Below are 19685 nucleotides of genomic sequence, written 5' to 3' on the forward strand. Positions count from 1 at the left end.
TACCTGGATGGGAGACCTCCTGGGAAAAACTAAGGTTGCTGCTGGAAGAGGTGTTAGTGGGGCCAGCAGGGGCGCTCACCCTGCGACTCATGTGGGTCCTAATGCCCCAGTATAGTGACAGGGGCACTATACTGTAAACAGGCGCCGTCCTTCGGATGAGACGTAAAACCGAGGTCCTGACTCTCTGTGGTCATTAAAAATCCCAGGGCGTTTCTCGAAAAGAGTAGGGGTGTACCCCAGCGTCCTGGCCAAATTTCCCATCGGCCTTTATCAATCATGGCCTCCTAACAATCCCCCCTCTATGAATTGGCTTCATTACTCTGCTCTCCTCCCCACTGATAGCTGATGTGTGGTGAGCTTTCTGGCGCACTATGGCTGCCGTCGCATCATCCAGGTGGATGCTGCACATTGGTGGTAGTGGAGGGGAGTCCCCATTACCTGTAAAGCGCTTTGAGTGGAGTGTCCAGAAAAAGCGCTGTATAAGTATAAGCAATTATTATTATTATTATTATTATTATTATTATTATTATTATTGTATGATGAACACAATCAGTCCACTTTAACAGCTTGTATAATTAAATAAGAATTTCTTAAATGTCTCTTATTTATTGAAGGAATAGTTTATGGAGTGTCCGGAACTCACCATTTGTCCATAGAAATTCTCAGGAAGCTGAAGAAACTCGAGCCATCTTTTCAATTTCTTCCTCACCTCTACGACTGGAAAGTCTACCACCACTAAGACATGGTCAAATTGTTTTTAATTCTGCAACAATCTTGGGACTGAAGCCAAATATTTAATTTCAGCTTCATTTACAGGCTGCTGACAACTTGGAAAATAGTTACACTTAGTTCCCCTTAAAAAGAGTTTATTTTGAAAAGTCATACAAATAAAACCGGAGCCTTAGATCAAAACTCATGTCACAGGACTGCAACTGCATGTTCACTCTCCAATTACACAATGCCAGCTATTAATGTCACTTGACCTCTAACCTCAACTTACCCAAAAATATCCCCACAGGCAGACCTCTGCACTAATGGTAAAATCTGAAGGTGGCTGAAGTAGTTAGCAGATCCTGCTCAATTTTTTTGATCCTGCTCAATTTTTATTTTACTGAGTTTAGACAGCAAAATTTGAGATTAAACATTTGCATTTTTAGTGCACCAGTGTAGTTTAGTGTAGACTAAAAAAAAAAGATTTTCTAAATCGCATTAGAGCAGCTGCAGTGTGGAAATGGTAAAAACACATGCACAAGGAAGACCTCACAATAATAGAGGTGCAGAGTAATGACCCAATGTAAAGAAACATTATCAATCACAATCTATTATCTCTTCCCATCCATCCATCTTCTAAACGCTCTATCCCATACATGGTCGTGGGGGATCCAGAGCCTATCCCAGCAAGCAATGGGAACAAGGCAGAATACATCCTGGACAGGACGCCAATCATCGCAGGGCAGACAAAAACAATCACAGACATGTACACACTCACTTCAGGACCAATTTTCCCAGAAGCTAATTCACCTACTAGTACTGAATGTCTTGAACATAAAAACTCCACACGTGTGGCCCCCTACGAGGTAGACATGCTAACTACTGCGCCACCATGCCACCCCTCCTTCCTCTTCCCTTTCACCATAAACATGAAAGTTTCACTTCAATACAACTGTTGGTTTTGCATTTGTAAGAAAATCTAGGCAAAATCTGGACAGACATCTGTGGAGTTTTTTTTGGACAAAGTGCTGGCTCAACACACCAAACACTGGAATTCACCAAGGGTTCTTGAAAAACACTGCCACTTCGATTTCACTGTTCAAGACATGTTTTATCAAATGTTCAGTGGCCCACTTTCAATGTAATTCTGTCTTCAGGAGCCTTTCAAGATGGTGCTCAGCCCAAAGCACAAGACCAAGCAACTATTACACTCAAATCTCAAAATCGGTTATCTAAGCTACACTTTAATTTCAGGGACTGCAAATCCCTCTTTTCCTCAAGCTGTTTGATGTCACAGATAGATTCTTTCCTTTACATCCTTTTAGTATCGTACACTTTCTGTCAATGTTACTCACAGTTAATGGTTTTCTTTGTAGCTCATAATGAATGCCTTTGTTAGCTGCATTAAGCTTTTCTGCCGTTTCACTTTCAGTTCAGCCTTAACCCCCAAGTATAGCAGCACCCATATCCAGTCTAATTTGCTTCCTGTTGTCCATCTTTACAAAGACGGATTAAAACAAGCACAAAGTTAGAATTGTCCAGGATGTGGTCTGTGACAAGGCACAAACTGACCATTCACAAAATGCCATAATCAAGTAGTGTCAAGATTTCTCAGTGTATTATGCACTGCTCAAGCCTGGGGTTCAAACTCCTACAGTTTTGGAGATTAGAGTTGTAAAAACATTTGAATTTTCTATTAATTATTTCAACATATTTTAAAAACCAAACAATTTGCCTATAGAGTTTTCAAATTACCCAACTGTAGGTGTACTATTCCTTCAGGCTGTGGACAATTTCAGCTTTCTGTGGTGCAAATTCTAGTGCAAAGCAAATTGAACCCAAGTAAAGCCACAATACCTTTGGGTGCTCTTAGAGTTAAGATCACATTGAAGTGCATAACGGAAGGTAAACATACAACAGCTAAAAACAAACTGCCGCAAAATCCAGATGATTTATGATCAGGGTATGCCAAATACAAACAAGGTCATTTGCTCTTGTTTGCTGACAACAGAGGGATCAGCAATCCTGCTTCACCAAGGTGTGACCAGAAGGGTAGCACTGCAGAAAACTCCAACCACACTACTACACAGCGCTGTAATGATCTCCTGCTGAAAACTTCTGAATGTGCCCTTGTTGCTAAGGAACAAGTGTTGAGTTACTTAGGAAAGGGAAAGTAAACAGATCCACTCATTGCCTAAAAATAAGTCAATATCTTCTAGGCTTTATGACATTCACAGTCTGAAAAATAAGTATCGCTTTCTAATGAAGAAAGATACTTTCAGATAATGCAATTGCACTGCACACGGCTAGTGAAGAATATGAAATATAAGCATGCAGTTATTATTAACAATACTAAAAATAAGAAACCTGGGTCAGGCCTTCAGACTATGTACGGTCAAATTATCAGACATGCATCACCAGTCAAGCAGTAAGCCTTTGGATTTTAAATTGAGCATTCTATGGTTTGTGGGTTACACAAGCTCATTTTCAATTCAGCTGGAAATCTATAGAAGTCAGAACACATATCTTTAAAAAAACAACTTCTTAAATCCCACATAATACAGTGCCTTGCGAAAGTATTCGGCCCCCTTGAACTTTTCAACCTTTTGCCACATTTCAGGCTTCAAACATAAAGATATAAATTTTTTATTTTATGTGAAGAATCACCAACAAGTGGGACACAATTGTGAAGTGGAACGAAATCTATTGGATTTTTGAAACTTTTTTAACTAATAAAAAAATGAAAAGTGGGGCGTGCAAAATTATTCGGCCCCCTTGCGTTAATACTTTGTAGAGCCACCTTTTGCTGCGATTACAGCTGCAAGTCGCTTGGGGTATGTCTCTATCAGTTTTGCACATCGAGAGACTGAAATTCTTGCCCATTCTTCCTTGCAAAACAGCTCGAGCTCAGTGAGGTTGGATGGAGAGCGTTTGTGAACAGCAGTTTTCAGCTCTTTCCACAGATTCTCGATTGGATTCATGTCTGGACTTTGACTTGGCCATTCAAACACCTGGATACGTTTATTTGTGAACCATTCCTTTGTAGATTTTGCTGTATGTTTGGGATCATTGTCTTGTTGGAAGATAAATCTCCGTCCCAGTTCAGGTCTTTTGCAGACTCCAACAGGTTTTCATCCAGAATGGTCCTGTATTTGGCTGCATCCATCTTCCCCTCAATTTTAACCATCTTCCCTGTCCCTGCTGAAGAAAAGCAGGCCCAAACCATGATGCTGCCACCACCATGTTTGACAGTGGGGATGGTGTGTTGAGGGTGATGAGCTGTGTTGCTTTTACGCCAAACATATCGTTTTGCATTGTGGCCAAAAAGTTCGATTTTGGTTTCATCTGACCAGAGCACCTTCTTCCACATGTTTGGGGTGTCTCCCAGGTGGCTTGTGGCAAACTTTAGATGAGACTTTTTATGGATATCTTTGAGAAATGGCTTTCTTCTTGCCACTCTTCCATAAAGGCCAGATTTGTGCAGTGTAAGACTGATTGTTGTCCTATGGACAGACTCTCCCACCTCAGCTGTAGTTCTCTGCAGTTCATCCAGAGTGATCATGGGCCTCTTGGCTGCATCTCTGATCAGTCTTCTCCTTGTCTGAGCTGAAAGTTTAGAGGGACGGCCAGGTCTTGGTAGATTTGCAGTGGTCTGATACTCCGTCCATTTCAAGATGATCGCTTGCACAGTGCTCCTTGGGATGTTTGAAGCTTGGGAAATCTTTTTGTATCCAAATCCGGCTTTAAACTTCTCCACAACAGTATTACGGACCTGCCTGGTGTGTTCCTTGGTCTTCATGATGCTCTCTGCGCTTTCAACAGAACCTTGAGACTATCACAGAGCAGGTGCATTTATACAGAGACTTGATTACACACAGGTGGATTCTATTTATCACCATCAGTCATTTAGGACAACATTGGATCATTCAGAGATCCTCGCTGAACTTCTGGAGTGAGTTTGCTGCACTGAAAGTAAAGGGGACGAATAATTTTGCACGCCCCACTTTTCATTTTTTTATTAGTTAAAAAAGTTTCAAAAATCCAATAGATTTGGTTCCACTTCACAATTGTGTCCCACTTGTTGGTGATTCTTCACATAAAATAAAAAATTTATATCTTTATGTTTGAAGCCTGAAATGTGGCAAAAGGTTGAAAAGTTCAAGGGGGCCGAATACTTTCGCAAGGCACTGTATAACTGAAATGTACAGTATGTTCATAGTGGATACTTGATACTGTATTTCATCACAATGATTTTGTTGTGTAAGAACATAAAAATATTACAAACAAGAGGTGGTCACGTGAATCACCACGTTTGGTTCATTTTTAACAGTTAATTGATCTGAGAAGCTTATCATTTATTGATATAATCAATGTATTGGCTTTAACAACATAGCTGGGTAGCTTGTTCCACCCCCTCACCACTCATTTTGTAAAGAAGTGTTTCCTGTTCTCAAATTTTAAGGCACTTGTGTCCTCTGGTTTTAACTTAATTGTTTATTTCACTGTTAGAATTACTGCTATATATGAGACACTTCCACAATTACGATAATGGTGCTAAAAAAACAAAATTCACCTCAGAGCAGTGAAAAGGTTTGTTTGCAAAACTAAATGGAAATTATTTTTGTTTTATGGCATTACAGTATAAAAAATGCAATTGCACTGCACACTCCTAGTGAAGAGTATAACTCTTGGTTCACTGTATCACTAATAATCATGCAGTTATTATGAATAATACTAAAAATTAGAAATCTGTTTTAATCAATGTACATGGTAAACCGTAAAAATAGTATTGGATTTGTGGTTATACCTGAGTAAGCTTGAAATGGAAATGGGTGACGCAAGCAAGTAAAACAACTGTGTGAATTTTCTGAGAAAACACACGATTGGACCTAACACTTCCACTGAACATAAAACATCTGCAAGTATTTGCACACAATATTGATTTGAATGAAAAATTAAAGCAGAAAACATCTCAGTGTTTATGCTGTAACAAAAGATTTATATTCTCTATATTCTTCATTAAAATAGAGTCAAGATGTCTAGACTCTTGTGGATATGTTCGAAGACAGTGAGGCACCCACTTGAGCAGAGCTTTCAAACTGCTTACATTAAGAGTACGTTGAGACTAGCTGTGAGGGATCAGAGGAGATACTAACATGTTCTGAATGAAGAATAACGCCTGATGCCTTCAAACAGACATTTGAGAGTCCCTAAGTGCAGACATAATGAAATGAGGAATTCCTTTATCCCACATTCAATGAAACAACTTAATAAATGAGTTCACAATAAGAGACTATTGATTCATGAGCAAGTGCAATTAGTGGTTATGTGCAAAAATGAAAGGGTATTTTGCAATTACATTGGCTTAGGGTGATCATGGGGGAAGTAAACAGGTAATCTATGTGGATTTTAGTAGGAGTGGTACATACTGACAATGTATGGTATGATGTATTTTATGTAATGCTATATTTATTTTTAATGTTTATTGGTACTGTTTAAAAGTTTTAAAATATAGCTGCTTGGATGCAAAACAAATTTCTGAGAAAATTCTGAGAATTGTATTTAACACATTATATCATAACTGTGTTATTACGCTCTGTGTAACATCTGTGGTACTATACATTTTTCCATGCAAACAGAAGTCTTTTTACATAAACAAGAAATGTATCCTAAGGTCCGCCTCCACACTTAAGTCTGTTTCGTTATGGACAGGCTTACAATACCTTCAGAGCTGTGTCCCAGCAAGTTCACCAGAAGTGAAGAACAATTATTCACACTTCTAAGTGGGGTGAAGACAGGCATCAACATTTGGCTTTCAATAAAGAAAAGGAAGAGGGAGAACCAGCCAGGGGGCACAGAGAACTACCCCTCAAGCCCAGTCATGTCTCAGGCACACCTCCTGCTTACACCATCAGATACAAAGGAGAAAGAGCCTGCAGCGTTTGGGCCAGAATATCACATTTCCAGACTGAGCAGAAGACATGACCCACACAAAAGCTGCACTGCTAGGAAAGCATTTAACAAAGCAAAGCAAACAAGTCTTCAAATGCTACAGTGTAAAGGCCTTTTGTGGGTAATTGACAAACAGAAGAATATTTCTACCTAAAGTACAAAGAATCGAAATTTCTCTTGAGAGCCGTCAAAGAAAGCAGAATGACCAGAATGAATTCTGATGATACTAGGGAGACACAGGAATCTGCCTTGAAGTTTTATGAATAGCTCAGCAGATGTAGGCTTAATCGCAGTGTGGTTAGGTAGGCGGCCAATAAAAGCCAGTATTAGCAAACATCAAGTGTGGCAAGAAGCCTGACAAATTAAATTTAAATTTCATCAGCCGTAAGTGCTGCATACTGGAAATCAATTAGAAACTGTAGAACTGGAGTGTGAAAGAAGATGCAGATTCGCAACATCTAGGCACTGTGAGGGAACCTCACAATATCATGAGTCCATTTGTCTTGGAATGTGGCTTATAGTGTAGAGAGGGCAAAGAGGTCATGGCCAAGGTGTAAAATTACCTAACTAGATCACATCTGCATTCAGCTCCAGACATCATGCCACAAGCAGTCTACATTATGTTTACGCTACACGGCTTTGAAAAAGTCGAGACAAGAGCAAATGGACTGGTTCCCAGACTGAATTAAGAGTTACTACGGCAAACTGAAAGAGCAGGATCTTTTTAGCTTTAGGAGGTAACGGCTCTGGAGAAGACTTGATTGTTGTCTTATTTCATCCAAAGTAACACTGAGACAAAAATGGATACAAAGCAATGGCAGACTGCACTAGCAGCCACAAGAAAATAAACTGCTACACAAGTGGTATTTAAGATGTCAAATAGACTATAAAGCCATATCATCAGCAAACCAAAATCATGCCATTCAGAATGAAGCAATCCGTCAACATTCAGCTACATGCTGTGTACAATCACTTGTACTACAGATCCTACAACCTGATGGGACACTGGGTGAGTTCTAGCTGTGCTCAAATCTGTTTGTATATCCTCAGTCCTCTCACGAGAATCCATTCAGAAGAGGACACTGACATTCTCTTCGTACCACAGAAAGGCAGTACCCAGTCACGCCAGCTTCCTATCTCATCTCTGCTGAAATAAACACACCTGTCCAAAATTCCATTTTACAGAGAAGGAGTTTGAAACATACCATACACTCCTCCCTCTGGGCTTTCCTCCTCCCACACAACTCCTAAAAAAGGGAAAGCAGTAAGTTCAAAGTAAACAATGGGTGCTGAATGGCTGAACACCATTTTGTAGCATAAGATTGAAGGAATTTGTCACTCTGATCTCCGTACAACTGACAGAAATGCCATGTTGACATTCAGCACAGGGAGTGCAAAGCTATACTTTTTCTCCCCCCAAAAATTAAAAAAACTTTTTCTCCCACAAGTATGAAATACAAGAAGCATTAGGGAAATGATCTACCTGGGAAACAAAAGAGAAGAGCTGGAAGCAAAATTCATTCCCCATTTGGATTTAATAAAATGTCCACAGCAGGGAAGAGTTTATACAGTCTAGTTATCCGCCCATTTATTCCATTATCCACTTTGACCTCTTTATCATTTGAAAATGGACAACCACAAAAGTTTTTCCTAAAGTTTCTGAATACAAAAGTAAACACACAGGCCTAGATAAGCCTGATACAATTAATTGATTTGATGATTAAACTAAACACAGTGCGTTTTTTTATCTTCTGCATTCATACTGCGATGTATGCTTTCACTACATTATCAGATTCTATTTTGGCAAACTACAAGTGACGTTTTAACAGTGATCATTACTTAGGCTGCAGTAACATTAGCCCCTGAGAATTTGGCTGTTAGAGATCTCTTAACTCTTCCAGATCTCTTAACTCTCAACGTTATCTTGCACAAAGAAGTAAAATATTTTCCAGTGGGATGCGAAGGAGTAAACAGTGCTGCTACCATGGAGAAGGTGATAGGAACAAAAAAAAAACAGTTATTCAAAAGATCTGTATTTACAATTCGTTATTTTGTATAGTGAGTCACTGTCCACAAGTTAAGTTCCTTGCTCTAACCTACGAGTACATGGGTAGTCTAGTATGGGTTTTGTAAGCAAAAACAAGAAACATTAAGAACACAAGAAAGTTTTTTGTTTGAGAAAGGCTAGAATCTTTAGAAAAAAAATATTAAAACTGTCCTAGTTTTAGATTTCATTTTGAAAATCTGGGGACCGATGCTTTTTTGAATGACAATTTTTTTCTACAGCAAATTCTTTCAAAGTTTTAGCTGTTTTTGCCCAAGTGTGAAAGGTAATGTTTGATTTGACACAGTCAATTTCTGCGATAACTGCAACCAATGCAATCATTGCTCAGACCCCTCTGGTCGGGAGCCATACTGACATTCAGTAAATACAGCGGTTCACAAGACTGGGTCTGGGGCCTATCTGGACTTTGAATCTTAAGCAAAGCACTGTCTTCCAGAACCTTTGCACCATGAGTCGATTGTACACCCTGTTCATTTTTATAGTGCCTCCTACTCTTACCCTGTTTTGTGGTCTGAAAATTCCTATACTATCCCCCACCTTGTGGCCATAGACTTAACTGATTGTTGCTCCTGGCATTTTCTTCTGGAGTTGGTGAATAGTTTCATTTCCCTTACACACATTCCCATTTGGTCCCTAGACCCCCAGTGATGAAAAAAGGGTGTGAAGGGAAAGTGCTCTAAATTCTTTGAACAAAACTTCTCGCATATGTGGATAGATAGCATTCCTGGTGTCTCATGTGTGTGGGCAGAGGTAGGTGGCTAAATTCACTTTAAGTTTGCTGCTTTCGGCACATTACCATTTGTTAACTTGAACAAAGGGGATTTATGGTTAAGCAGCTGAACATTTTGCATTTAAACTCCACATTTGTAGAAATGATTTAAAAATACAGTCATATGAGAAGCATTAAAAGGAAGGAGTTTGCTAGGAAATACAGAAATAAATGAGTGATATGTAAACTCTTCCCACATATGAATACCTAAATTCTTATCTTGTGTGGTCAAATATTTCAGTGAAGCTCATTTTATTTCCCCACAGGCCCCTTATCATTAAAGGCGTGCTCTGAATCCCACGTACACTCCACTTTGCTGACAATCCTATATATAGCTGTATGTACAGTAATGTGTGGGGTTCATCAAGGACAATGCTGTCAATACGAAAAGCAAGTTTGTGTCATACAACCCATTAACACACAGAAAATGTTGAAATAAAGATAAAAGATCTCATCTGTAACCATCTGTTTCTGATACCAGAGGCCCAAATCTTGCTTTTCACGCTTGAAATGCTCTGTTTATAAACTGATAAATAAAAGTCAGAAAATTCCCATCAATGTTAATTTAGAAATCAGAAAATGTAGGCAGGACATTATAAATGCAGAAATTTGATTCCTGCATGCATTAAAATTGTTTCAAATAAAAAATGCTGGTTAATGAATTTCTGTTTTCTGCAATCTGTGGCTCAGCTTCTCATACACTACAGTATGCACAATGAAAACAATACTGCGCAAAGTTCTTTTTTCACTGTTCTACGCTTTTCTCTCAATGTTTGATTTTTTTAAGCAGAAACACAATTGACCTACTGAAACTGTAACCATTTGCTTTAAGTTTATGGTTAACTGTGATAGATCTGAATTTGTTTTTGCTCTGCAAAAAGTAGTCTGTTAGCTACGTTGATGTGTAGAGAGGAGAAAATATTGTTCATAAGGAGGACCTCATAAAAATGAGTCAATTACATTCAACCATCCATTTTCTAACCACTTTATTCAGTACAGGATTGCAGTGGAGCCCAATCCTATCCCAGCAAGTAACAGGCACCAGGCAGGATACAGTCTGGATGGAACAGCTACTAAAACATTTCAAACTTACCGATCATTGTTTCATCAATCCATTATTAGAAAGTATCTAATTCGCAGTAAAAAGTACATTTATCCAGATCCTACCTCCAGAGGCACAAGGAACAAGGCAGCACTATACCCTGGGCATATGGGATTCTAGTCCATAGCAGGGTACACACACACACACATAAGCACACTGGTACAATTCAGAGATACCAATTAACCAAGTGACAGGTTTTTGAAAGGGGGGGAAAAACTCACATGGGCATGAGCAGACCATGCAAACTCTGTGAGGCAGCAGTGTTAACTCTCACCGCCACCTTGCCAACCACCTTTCATTTATTGTTTTTTTTTTATCTAAGAAGGTTTGAAAGACAGATTCTGATTCATGTGAGCTACATGACAATTTTTCTTCTCAGTTTCTTCTCACTCAATCAAAACTATTAACAACTGGCAATGCTGCTATAATAATTGAAAACACAATACCAGAGCCTTTGAGTAAACCATTGATGATCACTATATGCATATATTGCAACATAGAACTGCATCTAAGAATTCTGTACAGTAGTATACAATAACAATACTTGTTTCTTACTAAACTGAAGGCAATTAAGTGCCTGTTGATGCTCTGTTTAACCCCACTCTGACCTGCTTTACAGGTCGGCTTTAAATTAAGCTTAAAGGACTGTATTTAAACAAGACAAAGAGAAATCCATAAGTAATTACACAGTTGCTGGGAACAATCTTGATCCTATTATTACGTTTTGGCAGGAGGAAATCAAATAGCATGTGACTGTTCTTCATTACTGGTCAGGGGTGTCCAGCCTTGGACCTGAAGAGTTATAGTATCTTCTGATTTTTATTCGTGACCATTAAGGCCACCTATTAAAACTGCAGCCCCAAAAGATGAGACATCTATTGTCTAGATCAAGGATCTCCATGCCAGGGTACTAGAGAGCCCCAATTCAGCAGGTTTTATAAATCACTAGTTTCTAGAGATATGATTTCTAAATTCAAGAGATGTTGTTAAATTACCTATTTCATAGAGGAAAATCAAATTGAATTCAATCCTGAAGGCCTAAATTTCCTTTCATTGATCAGATTACATGTTTGATTCTCCAATATCTTATACATGATCCAGAAGACCAAGAGGTGAAGACCCTTGCTCAATTATGATCTTAAAAGCTTGTGGAGAGGACACTCTTCTGATCTGAGACAGCTAGTTAAATGTTCAGGAGGAAGAAACAGATCAGTTATATTGAAATGAGGAAAGAAATAACTAATTCGATGGAAAATTCAATAATAATTCAATTGAAAGAAATAATTCATTTTTTTCCAGTAAGGTCCCTGAAAAAACTTTGGATTCTTTTTAGAGCATCCATGTCTTTTTCTACTATTGGCATGCTGGAATCTGATCCTTTCATGATACAGTGGTAGAACCATCTGACCTCTGAGATCTGATGCATTAACTAGAAATTTTAAATCTTTTCGATTGTTTCACACATTATAAAGCTAGTATTGTTTACTGTCCATTGCCTATCTGGCTAGTTAAGATGAAGGAGAAAAGCAGCTTTCTGACTTTTTAGTCCATTCACAAAATTTCATATTTCACTAAATGCTGCAGCTGCAGTTCCGTGGAAAGGAATTGGACAGCTCACTCCAGTGAAACTCAGTGGATCCTTCAAATTAATAATAACTGCTTACATCTCTATAGCGCTTTTCTGGACACTCCAGTCAAAGTGCTTTACAGTTAATAGGGACTCCCCTCCACCACCACCAATGTGCAGCACCCATCTGGATGATGCGATGGCAGCCATAGTGCACCAGAACATTCACCTCACATCAGCTATCAGTGCGGATGAGAACAGAGTGATGAAGCCAATTCACAGATGGGGATTATTAGGAGTCCATAATTGGTTAGGGCCAACTGGAAATTTGGCCAGAATGCCGGGGTAAAACCCCTACTCTTTTTGTGAGACACCCTGGTATTTTTTATGATAGCGGAGAGTCAGTACCTCGGTTTTACATCTCATCCGAAGGACACCGCACTATACTGGGTCATTAGGACCCAGATAGACCACAGCAGTTTTTCCCAGGAGGTCTCCAATCCAGGTACTGACCACGCTCACACCTGCTTAGTTTCATTGGGTTGCCAGTTGTGAGTTGCAGGGTGAATATGGCGGCTGGCCAAAAATTAAAACTGTGAAAACCTTAGCAACAAGTTTCTGTCTGAAATGAAAAAAATAATGACTAACCAAGCCAATCGGCACAACTTATCCCCTCACCTCAGTCATCAAGTCCTCATTGGTGGCACAGATGCAAAGAGATGTCCAAATCACGACAGCTGCAAGGCTGGAAGAGGGAAGCAGCAGAATGAGACCTCTAATCACTTTAGTCTCCTTGGCCACGGCATCAAAGGCTCATTCTATCAAGGAACACGGTGGAAGCTGGAGTGTATCCGTTTCTAAAACCTATAAGAAAGGGACCAACAGATATCTTCCACTCCCAAGTTCTTGTAAAAAGGTTCACAATAGGTGCTGCACCCAGTAATGGGATCCATCACATCAAGTGGCACACCTGCCTGAACATTATGCCCAGTTTTCAGTTTTGCTCATCGTTAAAGTACTCATGGGCACTGGCTGACAGCCACGTTCAGGATTCACCACTTTCTGTCCCTTCCATTATTTGTCTGATTTTTTTTCTCCAAAAATACTGTTTTTACGTTGCTATTTATATCGCCTTTTCTTCCCTTGCGCTTCAAAGGTTTTTGCAAATGAATGGCCATTTACGTGCAAGCACCTTATTTTCTGCATCCTGACTCTTCTCTTTTTGCAGCTCAAGCCCTGTAATTTCTACCATTCAATGTGTTGACAGGTTAGTTATTATTTACCTTGATTTGCTATGCCAGCTTAATCATCGTAACTGTGCAATATCGACATCTGCACACTATGAGACAATTTGTGCCGCTGAGTTAGGGTTAAACTAAGATCTTCATGTCCCTATAATTATAAGGCCTATAAACATGAACAACATTCATTAATAATTATTTTGTTCTACACCTACCTAAACCAGAAATTATAGATGGCCAACTCCTGCTGTAGAGAGCTGGAGCCCTAAAGGTTTTCAATGTAGTTTGTATGAGACCTAAATGAATTTAAATTAATTTTAATGTACTGTTTTGAGAGCATGGCACTGCTCAAAAGAACAGGGTTGTTAAGGCTAAATTTCTTCAGAAACCTAGTAATGCAGGACATCATATAGTGTACTGTAGTTTATAGTAACAACATATTAAATACATATGGAACTATAGAAATTCAGTTCATTACAAAGTATAAATACATATAAGTATGTACTGTATAATACATATTCTAGTAATATTGCCAAATTGATGTATACTAGAAATAGATAGATAACATGTAAATAGTCACAAAACCACAGCAAAGTGCTGTATATTGAGTAATATAAAACAGCAAACCACAGCAAAACAGAAGAGTTTGGTAGAGTCTGGCAAGAAAGGACCATAAGAGAAAGTTCTGAACCTGTGAATCTGTTACTACAAGGCTGTAGGTCAAGGCCCAACGACAGACATTGCTGATGTAGCCTTGCACAAGGTGCTGCATTTGGCTCCACTTGTGCAAAGTTCTGTAAATGGGACCTTTGGGATCCTGTAAGTCTGTGAAGGACATAAAGACTACAGCACAAATACAGTAGCTAACTGGATCTCAGCCCTTATCCAGGGCGACCCGTCTCCCCTCGTTTTGCTCCATCCAAGTTCTTAAATCACAGACTAATGCTGCTTTCAATTTTCTATTTGAGGCCTACTTTTAAGATTCTCTTAGCTCTGCAAAGGTTGAATGGGATTTGGAATTGGTATCAACCCTTTACAAAATGGCACTTTTCAATGGCACTGAAATTAAGCAGAAGTGGAAAAAAATCATTGTGGGAGTGTTTGCTACTTTTCCAACTAGTCTGTTCATCATAAATGGATTTCCTGTTAAGAATTTTTGGAGAGAAATAATTCTGTTTAAGCTTTAGCATCTTCTGGAGGCAAATGGTTTTATGGCACAGTCTAATAACAACAAGGAAGGGAAAAAATACCACCAGAGAAGACACGAGGTACAATAGTGATACGGGAGATAAGAGAGTCACTTTATATTGTTTGAGAGAGATATTTTATTAGGGATGAAAAGTCTAATACTTTTACACTGGGGGAAACAGAGGTGGCTCTCAAATGGGAGTACTGTAAATTCACAACGGAGGGGGTGAGACACACATACTGCATAACGCTTAACCTTCTTCACAACCCTTTATGTTGCTACGTATTTTCAATATTTTTGGTCAACCTATTCTAATTAATGGTGTTGATGTCGTCAAACCAACAAGTGAGAATCTTAGGACACTTTAAATAAAGGGACCAAATTCAGAATTTAATGCCGAGAGACTGCATTAAAGTTCTTTATGATGTTGTTTGGAAATGTACTTCAGCTATGTTATGGCCTGAATGTAGAAAACAAAGTCTAAACAACCCAGTACTACAGTTACAGGCACCAATTAGCACTGGTAATTAACGGCCCTGTAACTAGCAGACAGAGATCCCCCAGGACAGGATGGACAACCACAGCTGTAGCTTAAATTAGATTGTAAATTGTACCTTAAATCCTGAAAGTCTGCACAGAGCCCACTTCTACAGCTTGTTCCAAAACATTTCAAATGTGCACAGTTATTTTGAAAGAACTCAAACTAATTTAAACATCTACAAAAATTGCCTCATTACACTGCTCTCCTCCCCACTGACAGCTGCTACGTGATGAGTGTGGTGGCCTGGTTTGTCTGCCATCGCATCATCCAGGTGGGGACTACACATTGCTGGTGGTAGACTGGAGGACCCAGAGGATTTGAATGGTGGGTCCAGAGAAGCACTATATATATGCAAGATGTTATTATTATTATTGAAGTTCAAGTAGGTGGCTGCATCAGCATGCATAGGCTGCAAAGGAACAACTTAAAGGTTTATTCCATGCTGAAAAGAGAAGAAAAAAAACACAAAGTTTCGGCTGTGGAGCCTTCTTCAGGTGTGCAGCTTCCACACTTGAAGAAGGCTCCACAGCCGAAACATTGTGTTTCTTTTCTTCTCTTTTCAACATGGAATAAATGTTTACTTGGTATTGTTATTGACTGGATATGACATATAATCCATCCATCCATTTTCTAAACCTCTGTATCCAGTACAGTGGAGCTAGAACAAGGTGAGATACATCCTGAATGGGACACCAGTCAAAACGGACACACTCACACCACGGTTAACTTTCCCAGAAGCCAATTAACCTACCAACATGTCACGAAACCCCTGTGATCATGGGGAAAACATAGAACTCCACACAAATAGCACCACTATTTTAATCCCTAAATACACACTCTGTCCTGATTCAAACAACCCCTAGTATATTACAGAACACAAGCGATTGGCATTTGAAGATTTCAATCTTCATTTGCAGAGGGTGTTATTGGTGGTCAACAATACCAACATGCTTCCTGTAAAACATACATATATCACTTAAATCTGTATATGTTGAAACATGCCTATCCATATACAAAATTCGTTTCTTGTTAATTACAATAATTATGTTATAATAACTTTACACCATGTAAAACAACAACAATCAAAGAAATGATTATGGTTCTTAAGAGTTGCCTGTAATACTCCCCTTTTTTAATGTAATTCCCTTTTCTTAATGGCTGTACGAACCGAGCTTTTCGGGTCCATTAAGGTACAAGCAGACAGCTGCAGTACATTCAAAGCAGCATAAACACAGTTTGCATTAACGTTCAAATTACAAATACCATATAATTAACCACCTTCTTTTCAGAAGGTGACCAGTATTTTATGATGTTATGTAACATAAAAGCTGATATAACAGGATCTTTCTTACAACAAACTAACAATATACAGTAAACAGTATATAATATACAGTATATAGATCAATCCTTAAATGAAGGCTCGTTAGCCCTCTCAAACACAGTACATGTAAGTGTAGAATTAAAACGAACCCATCGATAACAGAATCATCCCGATCACAGGAATCAGAGCATGTACACATTTCATATAGATAACCATCACACGACTAAAATTGCACAAGGCGCCGCATACTCGTGCTTTCAAGCAGAAGGAAAGATGACAAATTAATTAAAAATATAATCCGAAATTTATATTATTATATATTTTAAGTATTGCCGATATACCGCAACTGCATTCTAAATGAATGGTGTGTTTTCTTCTGTGTATATGCTGAAATTAAGACTACGACGGTACCGTGCCAATGACTTTACAGGCACTAGGACCTGGAGGATTTCCCAGATTGTATGAAACAACATAATAACGTGAAACACGTATACGGAGTTAGAGAAAATCATGTATATAGTGCCCCATTGCATTTTACTCACCTAACATCCCGTTACCCTTGTGGTAGTTTTCAAGACCCTACAAACATTGTTACACATGTTGCAGTGTGATCCTGCCGGTAGCTCAGTGCCAGGTCCGGCTCATAGGGGCGTCCATGTTGTTTCTGCGGGCGCAGGGAAGGTGGGAGGAGCGCGGCGCTGCCACTCACTCCTTAGCTGAGACAGTGCAGGTTATTACAGAAGACACAGAATACCTTTAAATACTAAGGGTGAAAGTTGCACTCCTTTTTAATCGAAGTGCACAAGTAACTAAGAGCGACATTTTAATATAACATTTGTAACCTAGACCGATTTCGCACAGAAAACCTAATTGAACATTCTGTATCGAGGCAAAATACTTTCACATGTACACACATACCATTTCACATCTTTGTAAAAGATTTACAGGCTACTCGCTTTTGAATTAAATGACATTTGGTTTACAAATCAAACACCCAGTATACATTTCTGGTTGGTTCCAGCAGAAATAAGAAATTGTGTACTTGTCTAAACTGCTCACCTGTCATCTTCCAATGGTAATTTAATGATTATCCACAGTAAACTGTCTCTTAAAAAGTGATGCTGTAATAAATTAGACTCTATTGGGTTTTGAAAAGGTAATCTTAAAAGTTCTAGTCATGATCTGAAACTTTTCTACTGAAAGTCTCACTAGAAAGACATCACTGTGGTGAGTCAATAAAATGTATTTTTTTTTATTTCTGCATACTATAAAACGCTGTTCAAAAGGTTAACGATAAAGTAGGTGGACTTCAGTGATTTATATAATATATAATTCCATTAAGCGTGTCTCCTGTGAAAGAATTAGATATCTAGACATTTAGTGGACATTTGATAACACAATGGCTTTTAAACATTTTTTTAATTTCCAAAAGAATTTTTGTTGCATTTTCTTCAGACACAAATAGTAGTAGGAATAGCTGAGACGGTACTCTTTTGCGGGGAGATGTGCTATGATTGTTTAATTTCTGCCCACGGGTTACACCAATATGAGACAGGAGAGAAGCGTTTTAGAGCGTGTAATTACAGTAGCAGGGGACGCCATCTGTGTCCTGACTGGCACTGTGCGCAGCAGTCCGAAGCCAGGATCAAATGTGATGTTTAAATGTCACCCCGGCAACGAATAAAACATATTCTCTTTTCTAAGCAAAAGCTTCCTGTCAATTCATTCACAATGCAAGCTTCAAATTACAAAAGCGCCGCAATGTATCGGGTTAAGAACTGGGGAAGTGTACAAATAAGTATGCAGACTTGTGCGTTTTTTTTACCAAATGATATTTTTCGCAATACTTTTCTTTTACTTTTCCGTTAAGGAATGCACTATTTTACTGTACCAGGTCATCTTGTGGTTCACTGTAAAGCTGTCAGGAAAAGTCGCAAAAACTTCCAGCTGTTGTTTACCGCTGAAACAATGTAACAGCCATTTACTAGGTAAGTGTTACATTACAGCACTCATGACGTTTACTACCCCTTGAGGATCAAAGCCATACACGCTACTTGCCAATTGTTCTTTGTCATTTGTTATATAATAGATTTAGGTTAAAGTTTTTCCCGTGAATGAAACCGCATGATGTTAAGAGCTATGGAAGTACTTTCACCACCCTCATTTCTTTTTACCAATTAGTTTAATAACAGGAGTCATATGGCACCAAATGGAGTCTGAGAGGCTAGTAGTAGATTAAGTGGTTAAATCAGGGGTAGTCAACCTCGGCACTTCTGTTACATGCCATTTCAGGACTTAAAACATTCCACTAAACAAATTAAAACCAAACCAAATTAAAACTTGCTTGGTTAATTTACTGGGTGCTGAAGATCACTTCATTAATTAATATTAATATAAGACAGTAAATATATACTATATACACTTGTCAAGCTCTTTAAATGGCTTATGGCTGAAGATGTGGGAAAAGGGTTAAATGGGTTAAATCAAGCTCGCAAATTAATATCTCAATCATGTAATTAAGAACCCAGGGAGAAAGCCAAAAGAGGTGCTCAACCACTGTAACATTACCCTAGTTCTCCAGTTTCCATCTGCGCTCTAATCAGAATAATGGATTTCAGTTTACATAGTTTTATGACCCTTTTAGCTTCATTTCACCAAGTTTCAGAAGCTTAGCAAGCTTAGGCCTGGCCAATACTGGGATGGGAGACTCCTAAGGAATAGGGTGCTACTGTATATAGTGTTGGTGGACCAGTGCTCTGCTCTTTGGACATACATTTCAAATTAGCAGCCCAGAATGGTGATGTTTCACCAAAGACTAAGCTACTTGGTCATTAAAGATCCAATGACACCCATCATTGGTTATAATTGTTCTCTAGTCTATGTTCTGTCTTTAATGCCTTTAATAATCTAATAATTTATTTATAGTCCCCCTTCCCAACCAATCCATTTATGACACAAACAGCCCACAATAACATGTGATATCTTGTGATATCAACATTGTGCTTTGAAGAGAAAGGTGCCGAGTCAAAATCAGGAGCTTATATGGACTTATTCTACAGTTTCTTCTGTGCTTTCTATATCCATCACTATAAAATTCCCATTTCCCTGTGAAAACCACAGGTATCCTCACATTTAAAACACTCTAAACCTCTTAAATAATTTCTAACTGACCACCCCCTCCGTCTTAGTGTTACTTAAATACTTCTTCCAATTTTTCTGCACCCTCA

General features: G+C 38.7%; 1 protein-coding gene across 2 annotated transcripts in view; it reads right to left on the reverse strand.

Moving 5' to 3' along the window:
- tiam1a (TIAM Rac1 associated GEF 1a) overlaps window positions 1-17141 on the reverse strand; it is a 123607-nt gene extending 106466 nt beyond the window's left edge. The window contains exons 1-2 of one of the 2 annotated variants that reach the window (XM_088639603.1): window positions 17001-17137; window positions 12845-12911 (exon numbers count right to left, since the gene is read on the reverse strand). The gene's annotated coding sequence lies outside the window, so the exon portion shown is untranslated. Of the gene's footprint in view, window positions 1-12844; window positions 12912-17000 lie in introns of both variants that reach the window. The other variant, XM_088639602.1, reaches the window with a different exon arrangement.
- Window positions 17142-19685: the final 2544 nt, after the last annotated feature.

Source organism: Lepisosteus platostomus, chromosome 7 (assembly GCF_059453375.1).
Source record: "Lepisosteus platostomus isolate fLepPlt1 chromosome 7, fLepPlt1.hap1, whole genome shotgun sequence".
Lineage (NCBI taxonomy): Eukaryota > Metazoa > Chordata > Actinopteri > Semionotiformes > Lepisosteidae > Lepisosteus > Lepisosteus platostomus.